A 19,784-nucleotide genomic window follows, 5' to 3' on the forward strand; every position below is an offset into this window, starting at 1 on the left:
TTTTTGCTATTTATCTTACCATCTTGGGTTATTGCTTTAAGCTATTTTTTTTTTTTTTTTTGCTTTAAACTATTTTTAAGTGTAATTTTAGCATTCATTTGTGTTAATTCTTTACTGAGCCCTATTTATAAAGCATTTTGCTTGTTCCATGGGAAAGGAAAACAGTGTTTCAACGTGGTCCTTGTCTTTTCAGAAGAAAGGTCTTATTGATGGTAGTGGGTTGAGGAGGCCTCGATTTTTCTTCCTTGTTTCCTTTTTGTCTCCATGCTTGTATCTTGATTTTTTTCTCTGTTTCCTGTACTTTTCACATTTCACTGTGAACCCCAAACTTATCCTAATTTTCTCCTCTGAGACAACAGTTTACTCTGGAAACTCCTATCTCTAACCAAATGACAGAAGATAAATGAATAGGGTGCACCCAAAGCTCTGGGAAAAGGGAAAAAGAGGCACATTCTTTTCTTGATCTGCCTCCTCCTTTCTTACTCATTCTCACTGCCTTTGGTGTGACCCAGGACTTGAGGTTAATTATCCTGCTACTGTGAGGAGAAATATTCTTTCTTTATCTTATGGCAAACATCCTGCTACTGTGAGGATAAATATTCTTTTTTTGTTTTATGGCAAGGAATAAGGGTGGCCAAGGAGGACCAAAAAAATTTCACCTTCCTTCCCTAATACTGAATTAAGAGCTAGATAGACAATAAACATCCCAGATAAAAGCAAAGCCTCTTCTTTGATTACAGCTTTGGCAACAATTACAATGTTATCTATTCTGTCTTGCTGCATTGTGACTTTTTCTTAAACAATGATTTGTCTTCTTTTTGAATGTGTTAACACAACGTTGAAAATTTCAACAGCCTGGCGATGTTCTCCTCTCTGACCTACCTACTTGACATCTATGCAGAATATAATTCCCTCATTTTACTGAAACACAACTTTTCTTAATTCCTTTCTGTTACCACCATTAGGCTACAAGTTTCTTGAGGGTAGAATCTACATGTTCTGCCTATGTGTCTCCTTAAAACACGTGTTGCAGGCAAACTGCACAAGCTCAATACATTACTTTGTATATTTCGAGTGTGATTAAAATTTCAGACTAGTCCGAACTTCCATTTTCCTGACACTTTATGGCCTCTTTTTTTTCTCAGTAAATTATTACAGTCCCACTGCCCCAAATGTTTGATAGTCACAGTTGTCTCAGTGGCAGTAACAGATGGCATAAACTCATCTTGACTTCCAAGTTCCACTTCAGAAGCTACTATCTTACTCTATTTTGCATCCCCATTACTTGCCATACTGCTGGAAAAACAAGAAGCTATGAACAACTGTCTGTTGAATAAATTCTGATGTTTATTCATGAAGCAATGCTCATCCAACTCAGATTTGGGGTGACCCTAATCAGCTGCAGTGGCAGGGATAATTAGCAAACCACCTGTGTTATAGTCTATTGTTCCTTGATAGATTTGGTTGTTGTCTCCTCCATAAGTTTCTTTACATCATAGAGGAAACTGGATTTATTTATAAAAGTGAGCAACAATTTCAGAAATAAAATGCACCAATATAGAGCAGTGGCTCTCTTAACTTTTTGGTCTCAGGAACCCCTCATGCTCTACAACAATGAGGAGAACCCCAAAGTGTTTACATGGGTTATACCTATACATATTTGCCATACCTAGAAGTGAAAACCAATAAACTAAAATATATGTAATTTATTAAAAGTAAACTCATTCATCGACATATCATCATAAAAAATAACCATATTTTCCAAAACAAAATTAGTAGACCAATGAAATTGTTCTAAATTTTTGCAAATCCCTTTAATGCCTGGCTTAATATAAAAAACAGCTGAATAGAAGACATATCTGCTTCTGCAATCTATTATGATATATTGTTTTGTCTGAAATTTCAATCTACTGTGATATGATATGTTGTTCTGTCTCAAATGTATGGACCAAACATGGCCTCACAAAGACATGTGGTTGGAAAAGGGAGGAGTATCCTTTTTATATCATTGTATATATTTATTTTTGATACTATACTAAACCTTGACTAACTTAGTTGCAATATGGAAACTAGAAACTATATCAAACAACTTTTTAAATCTCATTGTATTAAAATTAATTAGTGGCCAGGCTCAGTGGCTCACCTGTAATCCCAGCACTTTGGGAGGCCAAGGTTGGTGGATCACGAGGTCAGGAGATCAAGGCCATCCTGGCCAACATGGTGAAACCCCAATTCTACTAAAAATACGAGAATTAGCTGGGTGTGGTGGCATGCACTTGTAATTCCAGCTACTTGGGAGGCGGAGGCAGGAGAAAGGCTTGAACCCAGGAGGCAGAGGTTGCAGTGAGCCGAGATCATGCCACTGCACTCCAGCCTGGTGACAGAGTGAGACTCCATCTCAAAACAAAACAAAACAAAATAAAATTTATTTAGTCTATCTTGTACTTTGAATGGATCTTTTTACACATGCATGATTTTGTAACACATGCATGATTTTGTAACATCATGCATTGGTAATTTGGAAAACATTGGATCACTGAGTTATCCAGATCTTCCAAATGTTGACACATTTCATCATAATAAAATATTAAGACTTATTTTAGTAATAATATTTAAAAACCACATTCATTAATATCACCACTGCTATCATCAGAAAAATGTTGAAGTATTGGGAAGCTGTCAAGCTCATGGTGGTGATCACAAGTTTTCCAAAATCCTAATTATCACTTGAAAGTTTGAATTTTATTGCCGTCAACAAATACTTTAGTTGTTCTCCTTGAAGTGTCAGGATCACTTCATTCATTTTGAGGATATATATGCCACATACTCAAGTCTCAATAATCAGTTGTTTTATTCAAGTAAAAGTAGTATGATGTGATAAAGTAGCTCATTCTACTTTCAACTCCATTACACAAGAGCTTTCTCTTGAGACAACCATTGTACTTTGGAATGCAGCAGAAGTGCTTTGTGTATTCTTTCCATTTGATCACATAGTGTATTAATAAAACATGTAGTCAAAGGTTGAGAGTTATTAAAACAATAATTTTTACTGCCTCAATAAGGACAGTAAGTGAACTTGGTTTTTTAATTGCAAGTATTACCAGTGAAGAACACAATCCCTTCAGCACAGTCGGGTGCCTCTATCTTAAGTAATGTGAAGGTGCCTTACTAACCATGGCTTTTGCACCATTAGTGAAATAGGCAAAAAACATCCTAGCATTACAAAACAGTTTTGACTTCACGGGGTCCCTTAAAAAGGTCTAAGTTGCCAGGCTTCCATGGGCCACACTTTGAGAACCACTGAGGCAGAGGGTCACTGTTCCTTTATCTAAGTCTTGCTTTGAAAAAACAAAAGACCTGAATACTCACAACAGGTGAAGTTCTCTGAGTCCTTGTCTGAGTTGCTTCACAGACCTCATGCTTTTAATATGGGAAATAAAGTCAAACTAAGGCATCTAAGAAATGTAAGTTATTATCTACTGCTTCTTAATATTGGCACAGTCCAGACAAGATGGAATTTAAGACTTGATAGGGAATCAGCTAGTTAAGACGGCAAAGTTTAGTGCTACAACACAACCATTATTGCATTTAAACTCTTTTGAGTAGATGCGTATGTGCATGTATGTCTATATGTCCACATATGTACATGTATCCTACATATAAATATATATACAGATTGATATGGTTTGGCTCTGTCCCCACACAAATCTCAACTTGAATTGTAGCTCCTATAATCCCCCTGTGTCATGGGAGGGACCTGGTGGGAGGAAATTAAATCATGGGGGTGGGTTTTTCCCATGTTGTTCTCATGAAAGTGAATGACTCAGGAGATCTGATGGTTTTATAAAGGGCAGTTCCGCTGCACACACTCTCTTGCCTGCCACCATGTAAGATGTGCCTTTACCCCTCCTTCACCTTCCACCATGGTTGTGAGGACTCCCCGTCCCTGTGGCACTGTGAGTCCATTAAATCTCTTTTTCTTTATAAATGACCCAGTCTCAGGCATGTCTTTATTAGCAGCGTGAGGACAGACTAATACACAGATGTATAATACACACACATTTTATTGAATTAACATATTACAAGGCCCCAAACCAACATCTAACACAGCATTAATCTTTAATGTTTTGACACAAAAGGTGAGTAAGGGAAGACTTAAATAAAAAACTACAAATCTAAAGAGAGGGTAGACAGACGCCTTGCTTGCTCAATGAAAACATTTTTTTGTACTTCTCTTTCACAACTTTCAGTTCCTCTGAAAATTCATGCATTCCAGTGACAGCCACACTTGATTGATTTCTCTTTCATTCCCTCTGTCATTTCCAAGTGATTTGCAACAATTTCAAGAACTATCATTTCAAGCAAAGGGAGCCACTTCTGAATAAACTACTGGGTTTAAATAGAGAGCTAAAGATTGATCAGCATAATTTTATTTCTAGCTAAACATTTTTCTATTTTAGAAATATAAATATATTTCCTCCAACCTTGATTTTCAACTTACTACAAAGGATTTTAATTTATGTTATCAGTAATGTCTTTGGAAGTATAATTTTTTAACTAAATCAAGAGATTCTGGTATCCTAATTTTAAAAATGAAAAATATTACATCTCTGCTTCTGTAACCCTTTGCAGACATTCAGATTCATTTCCTTATTTAAAATACTTATTGTAGGCTGGGTGTGGTGGCTCACACCTGTAATCCCAGCATTTTGGGAGGCCGAGGTGGGTGGATTACTTGAGATCAAAGGTTTAACACCAGCCCAGCCAAAATGGTAAAACCCCATCTCTACTAAAAATACAAAACCTAGCCAGATGTGGTAGTGTGTACCTATAATCCCAGCTACTCAGGTGGCTGAGGCAGGAGAATTGCTTGAACCTGGGAGTCAGAGGTTGCAGTGAGCCGGGATTGTGCCACTGCACTCCAGCCTGGGAGACAAAGTGAGGCTCCATCTCAAAAAAAAAAAAAAAAAAAAAAAAAAAAAAAAAAAAAAACCATGAAAGCATGAAACACCTAACACTTATTAACTACCAAGTCAAATGTCCTGTAGCCATCTCCAGACCAGAAAAAAAAAGACCAGACAAACCTTATTACAAAACCTATTAGTAAGTATCCATGTTCCACATAAAACGGTACCTTCATGAAAGATATATACGTTTAGTAAGAATATTGGATAAAGTTGGCCGGCGTGGTGCTCATGCCTGTAATCCCAACCACTTGGAAAGGGCCAAGCAGGGGCAGACACAGCAGGAGATCGAGACGCACCTGGTTAACACAGTGAAACGCCCGTCTCCACTAAAAAGACAAAAAATTAGGCCAGGCGGGCGGTGGCCCCTGTATGCACAGCTACTTGGGAGGGGCTGAGGCCCAGGAAATGGCTGAACGCGGGAGGTGAGGGCTTGGCATGACCGAGATCGGCACACCTGCACTCCATCCAGCCCGGGACGACCAGAAGGGCGAGACTCCTTCTCAAAAAAAAAAAAAAAAAAAAAAAAAAAAAAAAATTATATATGGCTCTTCCTAAAATAATATGTTCCCATCCCTCCTCAGGATAATTTTTCTATTCCTTGTCTAGAATTAATATCCCAGAATGTATTCTGCTCTATTTATCTATCCATGACCTAAAGAATATGAAACTTATTCTAGTGTGATTCCAACACTATTGCTAACACTGTTTTATGGCTATCAGGTGGGTAGAGTTAACATTTGTTTTGTTCCATTTTCTGACAGTGGGTAAATAGCATCACCTTTAGCACAATCATACATCATTCAAGGAAACAAGAACCAATTCCAAATGATGGTAGGTATCCTGTCAGTAATCCATTTTGATCAGTGGCCCTGATCAAAATGAACACAAAACAATTTAATAGTTGCTGAGTATATGAAATAAGAATTCAACAGAAAAGAACCCCATTTGTATTGCTCATCTATGTTGTTGAATCCAGTGGTCAGTTCTCATTCCTTCTTTTGTTGTTTTTTCGGAGACAGGGTTTGGCTCTGTCATCCAGACTGGAGTGCAGTGGTGTGATCTTGGCTCACTGTAACCTCTACCTCCTGAGTTCAAGTGATTCTGTCTCAGCCTCCTGGGTAGCTGGGACTACAGGTATGTACCACCACACCCAGCTAATTTTTGTATTTTAAGTAGAGACGGGATTGCACCATGTTGGCCAGGATGGTCTCAAACTCCTAGTCTCAAGTGATCCACCCACCTAGGCCTCCCAAACTGCTGGGATTATGGGCATGAGCCACTGTGCCTGGCCTTTCATTCCTCATCTTATTTATGAGCAGCATTTCATGTAATTTGACCATTCCTCCCTTGGCTTTTAAAGGACACCACAGCCTTCTTGGTTTCCTTCTACTTCCCTGGCTATTCCTTCATTGTTTCCTCCTCTTCTTTCTGATCTCCTTTTTGGAGCATCCCAATGCTTACTCTTAGTTCCTCTTGTCTTCCCTAATGCATTCACTCCCCTTGTGATTGCATCTGTCCTCAATGTTTCAATACCATCTATACTTAACACTTCACAAATTCATATCTTCATCCAGACTCACAGATCCCACTACCTACTCGACATCTCCTCTTGGATATCCACTAGACACATCAAACTCGGCCTGTCCAAAACCTACTCCTGTCCCAGTCCCCTATTCCCCATCCCCACAGCAAACCCTTCTCCACTTATGGCTTTCCTATTCAGTAAATAGCAACTCTATCTTTCTAGCTGCTTACGCCACAAATCTTGGAGTCATCCTTGACTCCTCTCTGTCTCATAAAATCACATGTGGTCTGTCAAAAAACCCTCATTTATTGTGTTTTTTCTTTCTTTTTTCTTTTTACATGGAGTTTCTCCCTTGTTGCCCAGGCTGGAGTGCAATGGCATGATCTTGGCTCACTGCAACATCTGCCTCCCAGGTTCACGTGATTCTCCTGCCTCAGCCTCTCGAGTAGCTGGGATTACAGGCATGTGCCACCACGCCTGGTTAATTTTGTATTTTCAGTAGAGACGGGGTTTCTCCATGATAGTCGGGCTGGTCTTGAACTCCTGACCTCAGGTGATCCACCCGCCTCAGCCTCCCAGAGTGCTGGGATTAGAGGTGTGAGCCACCACACCCAGCCTTGTATTTCTTGATGTATTGCATCTCTACTTCCACAAGAATGCAAGTTTCATGATGCCAGAACTTCACTTATCAGTTCTATTGTGTTCATCAATGTGTTACAAGTACCTAGAAAATAATGCTTGGCATGTATTAGATACTCAACTAATGTGTGATGAATAAATGGGTGAATACATAGTAATTTGAGTTAAGAAAGTGGGATATAATTGCTTTTGCAATTTTTATTACTGAAGCTAAAAGCAAAGTATATGTCTGACACTGTCACGGTAGGAAGACCCCACACACAGGGCCAGGACATTAGCATAGCTAAAGCCAGTGTGAACAAGGGCAAAAGACGTAAGGAACAGAAATGCCATGATTGTAAATTTATGGGTTCTTTTCAGTTGTACTCAAAGGTTCCACAAATCAAAACAAAGTCATCAGAATATGCTGAAAACATCAGTTGTAAAACAAGTTGCTTTTCTTTTGGCAGTGCAAGGATGGAAATAAAAAGCAGGAGATAAAAGGCAAAATTTCCCAATTACATAAAAATTATACCTTTCTCTCTTGGGAGAGCATGACTGTAGATTGTGTTTTATTGTACAGTTGTAGCATTCATGACAAAATATTTCTAGGAAAATCCACTGAAGCAGAACATAATTATATGGTTCTGTAGAAATGTATTTAATTAAATGAGAAAATCATAAACGGGTTATAAAATTTTATAACCTGAAAAAGGTCAAAGAGATCATCCAGTCCAGACCCCTTACTTTATGGGTGAAAATCCTGAGCCAAGAGAGATTAGGTGACTTGTCCGAGGAACACAGCTAATGGTGAACTATAACTTATAACCAAATCTTTTTTCTTTCCATCTAGAGCTCTTTGCTAATACCACATGATGCTGACTGGAACTGAAAGAAGTTAAACTGTATTAAGAAACAAATAGTTTAAATAGAATTCTTCCTGTACTCAAATTTCTCTATTCATGTTTCTTATTTGACAATACAAAAGAAAAAATAAACATACATTAACACATTTAAATGATTCTTAAGTTGTACTGTCCTCATAGCATCATAAAATGATAGAACTCTTGACTCAAAGGAATCTTAAGAGGTAAGCGGAACTTGCAACTCAATGAATACTTCTATCTTATCTTTTCCTTGGAATACTTCTATCTTATCTTTTCCTTGGATACCTCCATGATATTTTATGTTCAATTAATGGACCAATTACATTATTTGGAAAGTCTTCAAGTTGAGCTTAACCTATTTTTCTAAGGGTGTTGGTGGGGGTGGCAAAAGTACTTCTACCTAGCAATTTTAGTTCTCTCTTAAACAATGAAGATATTATTTCTTTCTGATTATGCTCTTCACATAAAGAAAAATCCTTTTAATTGTGTATACTTCAGGCTGTACATCTGAAGGCCTTTGCTTTACATGATAGTTTCCACAGTTATCTATATTATTGCAGTCATAGGTCTTTGAATCCACTAAAAATCTATGATCAGTACCTGCTTTTTTCCTCTCACAAGCATAACTCACTTTCATTCATTCATGTGCTTGCTATAAATTATGAGAGGGAATTATATGTCAGGCTCTGTGCTTAGTGCTGAGAGAACCCCTTACCCACATGTACACTCATGGGAGAATATTCATTGAAGAAATTCCTAAAAAAACATGAATTGAAACTCCTTTGTAAATGGGGTTGATTATTGTTTCCTGTACTAATGGTGCATTTAAAGAGGTTGTTACAGTATTTTTATTTCACCAAGGATAGAATTTATATCTCATCTCTGTATCTTCAAGAAAGCAGCACAGTGTCTTAGAAGCAGCCCTCAATACAAATGTGTTATACTGAAATTGACTTATCCATGCTTATCACCCACACAGATAAAGACACACCCAATCGAGCATTTTGTAGTAAGGACCAACTCTTTCATTATGTTATCCCCTTAGACAGACCCTGACATTGCAATAAATAAGAGAGACACTATTACCGAATAGCTCCATGTTGTAAATAATGATTATTCAAAGAACATCCACTACCGAAGAGAATGTCTGAGATGAGGAAAGAAATCAGGAATAATTTATAATTTCAAAGTTAAATATCATTGAATTTTTAATGTACAATGTTCTGTTACTAGTGCTAAAGAGGATGTGTTGATCAATAATGTCTTCTGAGGTCTTAGCTTGTACCCAAGAAAATGGCCAAATTAAGAAACAGGTGATAAAAAACAAATCTAAACATTAAAGTATTATTAACAAAATAATGATCTGGAATATTGCATTTCTAAATCTCACTGAGATCTTAAAAGAAAGCTTTAATTTCTTTGGGATTTTTGTCAAATAGCTTCAGCTACATGTATATGATACTAATAATTATTTAATGCCTATTCTGCACAATTCAAGTGCATTTAAATTCAGAAATCCTTTCTGAAATGAGGCTGAGATCTAATAGCCCTTTAAAAACTGTTCATAAAAGATTATCAGCAAATGTCAGTCATTTCTTTCCATATCTCTGTTATTCTGAGTATACCTATAGTCTCTCTCAGAAATGGCTCAGCTCTCTGCATCTTACTGGCCTTCTTAGTCACCTCTTCATTCCAGTTTGTTTGTTTTTTTTTTTTTCTGTCTCCTTTATCCACTCTTCCATGAGGTAGTGTGGATACACACCCCTTCCCAATCCCAATCAGATTCTAAACCCTTGAAAAGGCCGTGTGTTTTTCCTGGAACTCTCAATATCATTGGCTGTGGTTAAGGCCAGGTTTTCAAACACCTTATCAGTCTCAACATCCAAAAGCTAAGTCGAATTCAACTGGGGAAATCTGTAATGACTGGTTTGAGGATCACTGATCTCTTCCTTCAATGTACAGAAAGAGACTGAGGTTTATCTCCAATCCAGTTTTACCCCTTGAACAAAGAGGGCACAGGGTTCTAAGCAGCAGGCACACCACGAACATACAGCGCAGCCCAGAAAACCCAGGCACGACAGGTGCTGGCAAAGCCATCTGCGGGGAATGCCACTTGCTTTCTGATAAAGGGCAGCAAGGAGAGGAGGATGCAGAATGCAAGAAGACTCCTGCCCTCAAGAACATTAAAACTAAAATTTCTTGTTTATTTTGTAACTTCTGGAATTTACAGTTTTCTGAAAAGGCAAGGGATCACCTTTCATTTTATATTCCTTGCTCTGGGGCCTAGAATACTCAAAAAAAGGTATTTTGTTTGTCTGTTTGTTTGTTTTTTGAGTTGAACTCTTAATGATTTCATAGGGAGAAAGTTGTATTTTCTGTTCTGACAAGAAATGTAGCTGGTTTTCGAATACCTTTCCATAAAATAGATGGTAGACTGGTACCTGCACAAACTGTCAACCAAAAGTGTGATAGGGAAGCTAAAGCAACTTTTTGTCAAACATTTTTCCACTTGTTTTTTGTTTCTGTTAAATAGGGGTAACATTTAAAATTTCCAGCTATGTTAAATATAAAAAACTAGGAAAGTAACACTGCTCAGAAACCAAGAGACTGATGTTTAAAGTAAGAGACTGAAAGACTAACGGGTTTAGAGTATGATCATTTTTATCTTCCTTTTCAATTAAGCTAATCTTTACAGGAATCTACCATTTAAAATGTACCATCTAGTATCAGGGACCATGGAAGGTTTGATAGTTGCAGAAAAACACTAACTGTTGACTAATTATCTTTGGAGCTTTTCAAGAAGGCTGCCTTCCATCTCATGCCAGCTGTTGATTGGTCTTTCCTGTTAGATGAGCTCAGTAAAGTTCCTGATGGAAGGAAAAATTTCAGGTCCTCCAGCCTCCAGGAAAAATGGCTCTTCAGGAGCATTAAAACTGATAATGAGGGCCAGGCGCGGTGGCTCATGCCTGTAATCCCAGCACTTTGGGAGGCCGAGGCAGGCAGATCACGAGGTCAGGAGATCAAGACCACGGTGAAACCCCCTCTCTACTGAAAATACAAAAACTTAGCCGGGCGTGGTGGCGGGCGCCTGTAGTCCCAGCTACTCGGGAGGCTGAGGCAGGAGAATGGCGTGAACCCAGGAGGCGGAGCTTGCAGTGAGCCGAGATAGTGCCACTGCACTCTAGCCTGGGTGACAGAGCGAGACTCCATCTAAAACAAAACAAAACAAACAAACAAACAAAAAACTGATATGAATGTACCTAAAAATCAGAATGTTAGGTTTTGTCTGTCCAGCTAATGAATATATAATGCAAGGCTTTGTATCTAAAGGAGAAATAATGGTTGGGTTTGGCTCTATATTTAACACATTGATTTAATGGCCATCTTTTCCAAGTTAGACATGTTATGAGTTCCCTCTTCTAAGTTTTCTTTACTCACAGCAGAGCTAAATATCTAATGCAAACACATTTGATGCTCATAGAGTCACACATTCTAGAAGCTGAGAAAGGGCATGGAAAGCTTATTTATAGGAAGGCTCTAGGTGGATATAGCCAAATGTTATTGGTCTCTCAAATCTACGTTGTGCCAAATATCTATATGAAAAATAGTTTCAGAAAATATTAATCATTTAATTAAAATACATTGTTTCTGAAGATCGATATATTCTTTAATTTAAAAAGAGAAAAAAAAAACCTATCCTCCTTCAAAAAGACACAGTGAAACTAGGTAACGCATTACACGATAGCAAAGGCCAACAGTCTATGTAGATCCTGAGAAGTCATTACAAAGAAGACATAAATGATAGCAGCAGGGGCCTTTTCTTCTAATCCCACAACTGGAATGTTCTTTCAATACCCACCCAAGTTGCTTTGTTAACTCCCATGCATACTGCAGACCCAGGTTCTAGCACCACTTGCTCAAGGAAGCTGTCCCCAATCTGACTCCATCACATCCAGAGTTTCAGGCTCTCATTGTGGATACCCGCTCATGACCCCTGTCAGAGAGTACTTTCCATTTATTTGTGCTCTTGGATTTACATTGGTCTTCCCTAGGCTATAAGCTCCATGAAGGCAGAAATAATTTGTTCTGTCCACCACTGTTTTCCCAAAACTTCACAGTATTTGGCCTATAGTAGGTGCTCAATATATATTTATTGGGTAAATAGATGAGTAATTAAAAAGAAAGTTACAAGAATGGTCTAAGTGTAATATCTTGGATTTATTAATTTACATCCTACGTCAGAAAAAAAAGTAGAGGAAAGAATATAAAGCTCATCAGCTAACTTGGAACAAGACCAAAAGCAGTGCCATCTTCATTGACAAATGGTACAGTATTCTGAAATCGCTTGGAGTTGATATTATTAGTAAGAAAGCTGACTTGGAGCCAGATGAGGTCTTCCTGAGAAAACCATCTCAAAGATATCCAGAGCCTTGCCAAATATATTTTTTAAAATGGTTTAAAACCTAGAAGACAAGATATGGAAGTCTAGCAATGTAACAACTTGCATGGTGACATCTAAAGCTGATTTCAGAACTGATTTTGCTCAGCAACTTCATCAGGAGGATTAAAAAGGCACATTGCGGGTGCTTGAAAAGAACAAAACTGGCTCAAAAGTTGTTAAATTGGGAGGTTTAAATATATTAATCACAAATGCTGAAAAAAAGCATAGAAAGGTCACAGGAATTCAATTAAAACTTTAGGCTGAGTAGAAAAAAGTATGGAAGAAAGAAGAAAAAAATCACTTGTAAAAGTCTAACACTTCAAAGAAGAGAGATCTTTGGAAGTTCTGAAGAAGGACTTAGGAATGAAGTGGATGATGTTTTGGGCAGTGGAAAATAGGCTTAGGGCCAAGGGAAAGGACAGGGTTTATGAAACAACTGTGGGGATGTTTGTTTTTACTTGCTCTTGTAATGTTTGATCTTCTTTTCCGATGACCCATCTTAAAAACTTAACATAGACTAATGTTTTAGGAACCTAAAACATTAGGTAACACAGACACAAATTAAAATAGTTTCTACAAAAATAAATAAATAAATAAATATTCACTCAACAGAGAAATGGAAATTGGTGGAAATATAAGTTGGTTCATTTCTATTCCATATCCTTGGATACAAACACGGCCAGACTTGGGATTCTTGTGAGAAAGACGTGGGATGTAGGGGAATGGGGGTGGAGAAAGTTCTAGGATCTTAATGTATCCTTGGTCTTTCTGTTTCTAGAGGCTGAATAGATTATCAATGGAGACAGCTACTGGAGTACAAAGTTTCCAAAGGACAGATGCAGTGTCTTTGAAAGCTTTATATTCCTAGCACTTACCACAATGCCTGGAACTTGATTCATTCTTTCTATAAGTAATAGAATAGCTTTATCTGCAAGGTATTGAGCTCATTAATGTGAATAAAGAGATGAGTAAGACAGACATAATCCTTGTCTTCATGAACCATGCCTTACGGTAGAAAGACAGTAAACAATGACACACAGCCATTTAATCACAGTTGTGACAAGCAAGATGAAGTAGAAGTTTAGGACACTCTGACAGTATACATTAGGACCTCAGCTACTGGGGGTTTAGGAAGTGATGCTTGCATGGAAGTATGACGTATAGTATAAGTAGTAACAGTTCAACTAGGTAAAATTGGAGGCCAGGGCCAGGAGAACATTCCGACAGAGTGAAGGGTCTGCAATGTAATGGCTTTTTTTTGTTTGTTTTACCCCTCTTAAAATGTTTCATTTTGCTATCCATTACTTATAAATGTTTTGTTTCTGTTTATTTTGAATAAAGTTGGACACTGTCATTTTCTATCTGTAGAGACATAAGGATGGGGTAGCCTGAGCCAGTCCGGATGATTTGAGACAAGGAGGGCAACACATGACATGCTCTTGATGGAACTGGCAAAAAGTCACAAGACTCATTCACCAAAAGTTGTTTTGTACGGTATGTGTGAAAATCTACCCATGCTTTCTGTAGACTCACGTAAAGCTTCACAGCTTCACCTTGCATCTGGCTGTTAAATGGGGGAAAACTGCCTTCCAGAACATGCAAACTGACTTTGACCTATACTGGGCCATCCTCCACATAATGCCTCAACATTAATTCAGTGTAAACATAAATTCCATGTTAAAATCTGGCTCAATAGCCCATGTTTGTACCAAGTTCACAAAATTCTCAAGACAGGCACTGAAGGCCATTAGAATCTCCGTGGGCCGGTCATCACCAGTCATGGGCTGCTCAACAATCTCCTGAGACTGAACACACACAGCAACATGTGGGTCAACCATGTCTTTACTCCCCTGCATTTATCCAAATGTGTGCCAGCCTGCCATGAGGGTCCCTCATTCAAAATCTACCTAGAATTCTTCCTTAGGAACTGACTTTTGAGCTATACAGAGCGATTGTCTTTGCTCGGAGGATAGTCTCCTTTGATCTGTTTTTAAATTTTCTTTTTCTTCTTCCCTTCCTTGAGTATGCCCTTCCTCTTTCCTTTTCTCCCTTCCTCCTCTCTAACGTTCTTCCCTCCCTAACCTTTTTAACACATTTTACCTAACTACTCAGTGCCAAGCCCTGGGGATAGAAGATAAATAAAAAGCTGTAGTAGAATATTTGACCACTCGGGTGACTGAGGCAAGAGAACCATTTGAGACCAGGAGTTTAAGGATGCGATGAACTATGATGGTACCCATGAATAGCCACTGCACTCCAGCCTGAGTGACAGAGCCAGACCTCATCTCTAAAAAATACAAAGAAAGAAAAAAAGAGCATATGTGACTAACAGATCTACAAACAAGGAAACCAAAAAATGTATTATCCCCTTTCTTTGCTCCTCAGCTCTTTATACTGATTCAAACCCAAGGGGCTTGCATAAGCCAGGCCAGCACTGGAAAAGATACATACCAACTAGCTTTTTAACTCCTGCAGGTGGTTTGCCAAGAGACATGCCAGAGACAAATGGGGTATAAAACCAAGCATGGGACTGCCCTGGGATGAAGATATGAAAACAGAAATAACCAGATACCTTCACTTTCACAATCTAAATTTAAAGATGCAATAGATTCAGATAGATTTTTTTGATAAATCCCTTGATGTATAAACTCTTGCAACTTGCTATTCAAAAGCTAAGAACCAAATAGATTTGTATAAGAGATACTTGAATAAACTTCTATATATTCAATATTTTCATCTATTATTTTTTAAACTGACATTTTTCTGATGAGAAAGTCCACAGCTCTTTTCCAATCTTCAGTGGGATTGGTAAACCACCCCCCCAAATATTTAACCACTACACCAACAATGCATTAGCTGTTATGATTATAGAAAGAAAAGCAGAAAACATATGTTGTAAAGAAAGTAGTTACTAGAATTAAACTAGAAAAAAAATGGCAAGAACATGAATGAGTCAGCATGAGGGTTTAACAGGCTAAGGGCATCAGCTTCAAAGAGAAAATGAAATGATTTGGGTTGCCCTGGTAACACCAAGATAAAATGCGGAAATGAAAATGTGAGGTTTAACGCTAAGAAAACCTTCTTCAGCACTAGGGTCCCTCACATCATGGAATGAGCTTTACCATGGCAACATGCAAAAAACATGTAAAGGGATTAAATACAGAAAATATCCAAAGGAGTGAAAGCATGGTATTAATAATAAGAACTAAGCTGATCTAACAACTATGCTGGATCTTTCTTTTTTTGACTCACAGAATTAAATAAGGAGAATGGGAAAGGGTTTGCGGGGATCAAATGAGATTTCCTTAAGTTATATATAATCTTAAATAATTAAAAAAGTTAAACATTATAGATTATTTCCACCCACTCACTTTTCTGCAAATGACACAGAATCTCCATTCATTCTAAAGATCTGGTTTTACTACAGGAAAAGGCAAAAGAAAAAAGAAACAAACATAAGAAATAGAAACATCCTCCTAGGTTACATTTTCCATGTCCAATCTCTACTTTTTTGGAGGAGATCTGTCATTGGTTATTAAGGCAATAAATGACTCCTCTCAAGGGCAGACAATCATATTAATATAGTACCAGAATATAAAAATGATACTTTAGAATCACAGTGGTTGGGAGCATAGCACTGAAGTCAGGGTGCCTGGGTCTGTATCCTGACTCTGTCACTTGTAAGCTGGGTGACCACAAGAAACTTACTTAATCCTTCTATTTTCTCATCTTGAAAATGGGGCAAAGAATAGTATCTTGCTTCACAGGATTGCTGGGGAAGCACGTAAGAGTGGCAAACACTAACAGTGGTACTAGGCAGGAATTAGCACTCAATAGATGACAGCTACTAATATTAGCAATAGAGATGACAATCATATTTGATAATTATAAGGAGTTCATGATTTTTAAACATTTTATTTTGGTAAGAGCATAACGTAAGATCTGCTTAAAATTTTAAGCATACCATACAGTTTGGGTAACCACAGGTACAGTGTTGTACAGCAGATCTTTGAAGCTTACTCATGTTGCAAACAGAAACTTTATGCCCATTGATTAGTATTAATAGCTCCCCATTTCCCCCTCTCCCCAGCCCCTGGCAACCACCAGTGTTCTCTTTGATTTTATTAATTTGACTATTTTAGATACTTCATATATGGAATCATATATCTTTCTGTGACTGGCTTATTTCACTTATCAGAATGTCCTCATTCATCCATGTTATCACATATTGCAGAATTTCTGTTTTTTAAAGGCTGAGTAGTATTCCATTGTGGGTATATACTACATTTTCTTTTTCTATTCATCTGTCAATGGACATTTTGGTTATTTTTACATCTTGGTTATTGTGAATAATGAAGTTTACTCTTAAGAATAAGAATTTATCGGTGTTTGGAGACTTCTGTCCTAACTTGAGGTACCACACTAAAATAGAATTCTTTATAAAAACAGAAGAAATAAACTGTAAAAAATTGTGTTGGTTAAATACAAAAGAAAAGGTATATAACTGACATATAATGTTATCATGCTTACTAACTGCCAGGCATGAAAAATGTTATCTGTTGAACCTCCACATTAAACCCTTGAAGTAGGTATTATCTTTGCTGTACAGAAGAGGAAACATACAAAGAGAGATTAAATAATTTCTCCAAGATTGGAAAGCCTGTGAAGGGCATAGCAAAAATTCTAACTCAGGGCTTTCAGATTCCAATGTCCAAGCTCATTTCACTTAAAGAGGGAAATTATTTTAGTTTCTAACAATCTCCTTTACGGGAAATTTAGACTTGATATCCATTGGCAAAAGGACCTATTTGGAAATTCACCTCTTTCAGGATTGCATTCAGAGAAATCATATTTGTGACTTGAACGCTGTAGCCTAAAATCTGACACTGAGAGAAATCCGGTCTGAGAAATGATCTTTTTAGAAGTTATAAAGGATTCTGCTTCTGTCCATGAAGAAGTCACTAGGGTGAAACTCACCCTTCTATAATAAATAGCTAAAAAAATAAAAATTTACCAGAGCCACTGAAGCTCTTTTGTGTTATGCTCTTGGTTATACCTGTTTTTCATTTGATGCTAAGTCCTTGGGTGGAGAATGCAGTCCCCAAATATTGCACTGTTCCAGTCTCCTTTAGGGGGATCTGTATGTGATTTCCAGGAACTTGGTGCAGCAAAACAGCGAGAACCTTCTATACTGAGAATTTGAATACTGGGAAATATATACCAAATGAAAACAGAAGGACAGTGACCACTTACTTCCTTTTCCTTGTTCAAATTAATATAATCAAGATACTTAAGTATTTAACCATCTTTTACCCCATGAAATTTATCAGCATCCTCCCTTCCCTGATGTTTCAGCTAAGTGTTTTGCTTTACTGTAGATACGCCAACAACGAACATTCGTTTTTCTATGACTGGTTCAAATGCTGTTTGTTAAAATTATTGTTATGACTTTGCACTTCTGGCTTCTCTATCCAGCTCCCACAATATTTCCAGAAGCAGGAAATGGAAAATACTTTAGGTAAACTTTATGTAAAATATTCTCATGGGTACCTAAAGTCTCTTTCTAATCCATGGGTTGACAGCTTGAGTTTTGCCAACTAACTCACTCTTGATATTAAGAGATATCAAAACATAGCAAACCACTTTAAAGTTTTAGCTCTTTTGAGGGAATGTGGCTTAGGATGTGATTTCTCAGCAACCTGAGTTCCAAGGCTCAAATGCCCTCAGCTTAAATTTTCCTCATCCCATCAAACACTGCCCAGCAAGTAGGTCTATTACTGCTCTCCTTTGTATTTTACCTAAATTTCTTCCTCCCACTGCCCCAGGTTTACTCCTTTTTTAGTTTTTCCTAATATAAGTAACTCATGCTCTGGCTGATGGATTGGGTGTGAGGTTTGAGACAGAAGAATCAATATGAGTCCAATATTTTTAAGTTGAGAAGCTGAAATAATGGAGTTGCCATTTTATAAAGGGAGTGAGAGTAGGTTTAGGGAGTGGGGAATAAGGAGTTTGGATAGAGACATCTGAAATTTGAGATGTCTACTAGACCCCCAAGTGGAGGGGCTCCACAAACAGCTGGATATACTGGACTAAAGATAGGAAAGATCTGGGATAGAGATAGAAGTTTGGGAGTCATTAGGGTTATAAAAAGTGGTAGGATGAAACCACCTAGGGAGCATATAGAGAGGGGAAAACTATCTAAGGACTTCCTGTAGCAAGGAGCATTCTGCCACCAGATATTGGCATGAATATTGTTTTCTCACTTCCTTCAGGTCTCTACACATATATCATTATTGGAGACACCTTTTCTGGCTACCCTATTGAAAATATTAATACCAACTCACCAAAAGCAAGAGCATGCCATCCCAGCACTCCCTTTTTTATTCCCTAAGTTGCTTTCCTCAATAGTATTATCTTTATCAGATGTACTATACAGGTATTACTCATTTAGTTGTACTTCTGTCTCTCTGCTGCATCATAAGGTAAGCTCTTAAGAAACGGGGACTTTATTTTGTTCACTCGTGTCTCCCAGAGCCTACAACAGTATCTGGCACATAAAAAGTACTCAGTAAGTGCTGAACCAATGAAATGAGAAATGAGCATCTACTTAATCTGAAATTCTCCCAGTTATTAAAATGAATAACAGAAATGTTTATGTGACTACCAGAAATTAGAGTAAGGTGCACTTGGTTTTGAGGAAGAGAACACCAGATTTCTTTTGTACCACTCTGCATTTTCTCATGATACTTGCACTCTGTTTAGGGGCAAAGAGGAAGCAAAGAAGTCATAAGAGGCCACCTGAGATCTGCATGGAGCTGGAAAAAGACAATTCTGACTTATTTAGAGTTGGGAGAAGGAATTAAGGAGAGGAGTGGGACAAGAGGTGCCCTGGGCCTCATTTGTTTTGAATCATGGGTGCCTTTATATTATTAACAGTATCATGCTTTTTCCTCTACTCACATTGCCGGCCTCTGTCAACTTCCAGGGACCTACCATGGAATAAGGCGAAGACTGCAAGAAGGGAATGTACATGTTTATTAAGCAACAGCAGTGCAATAGCGATCATTGATCGTTTCGGTCAAAATGCAGTCACATGATGTTTAACAACGGGGATATGTTCTGAGAAACGCATCATTAGGCAATTTTGTCATGTGGACGTCATAGAGTGTACTTATACAGTCCGAGACAGTGTAGCCTACTATACACTTAGGCTACAGGGTTTGGCCTCTTGCTCCTAGGCTATAAATCTGTACAGCATTTTCCTGTACTGAATCCTGTAAGTAACTGCAACACAATAGTATTTGTGTATCTAAACATAGGAAAGGTACAATAAAAAAAGCATAAAA

At 37.8% G+C, this 19,784-nt stretch overlaps 1 protein-coding gene across 5 annotated transcripts in view; it reads right to left on the reverse strand.

The window, feature by feature from the left end:
* Positions 1-19,784, reverse strand: part of LRRC8C (leucine rich repeat containing 8 VRAC subunit C) — a 116,153-nt gene that overhangs the window by 39,440 nt on the left and 56,929 nt on the right. The gene's annotated exons all lie outside the window — the stretch shown is intronic.

Source organism: Rhinopithecus bieti, unplaced genomic scaffold, assembly GCF_001698545.2.
Source record: "Rhinopithecus bieti isolate Rb0 unplaced genomic scaffold, ASM169854v2 scaffold_19858, whole genome shotgun sequence".
In the NCBI taxonomy this organism is placed as follows: Eukaryota; Metazoa; Chordata; class Mammalia; order Primates; family Cercopithecidae; genus Rhinopithecus; species Rhinopithecus bieti.